Source organism: Olea europaea, chromosome 16 (genome assembly GCF_002742605.1).
Source record: "Olea europaea var. sylvestris chromosome 16, O_europaea_v1, whole genome shotgun sequence".
Lineage (NCBI taxonomy): Eukaryota > Viridiplantae > Streptophyta > Magnoliopsida > Lamiales > Oleaceae > Olea > Olea europaea.
This window is the reverse complement of record NC_036252.1, coordinates 9050501-9050807: the sequence shown is the minus strand read 5'-3', so window position 1 is coordinate 9050807 and position 307 is coordinate 9050501.

Genomic DNA, 307 nt, shown 5'->3' with positions numbered 1-307 from the left:
GCTTTTGATTCCATCGAATTAGATGCACCATTCCTTTTTTCAGTTTTGCGATTTTCTTCTTCTATTCTCAAACGGACAATGATATCTTCAAGTTTCATTTCCTTCCGCTTGTGCTTGAGGTAATTCTTGAAATCCTTCCATGAAGGTGGTAATTTCTCAATTAGTGCAGCTACTTGGAATGATTCACTTAGTTTTATTCCTTCGGCATGGATGTCGCTAAGTATGATCTGAAATTCTTGAACTTGGGATATGACAGTCTTGTTGTCAACCATTTTATAATCCAAAAAACGACCAACAATGAATTTCT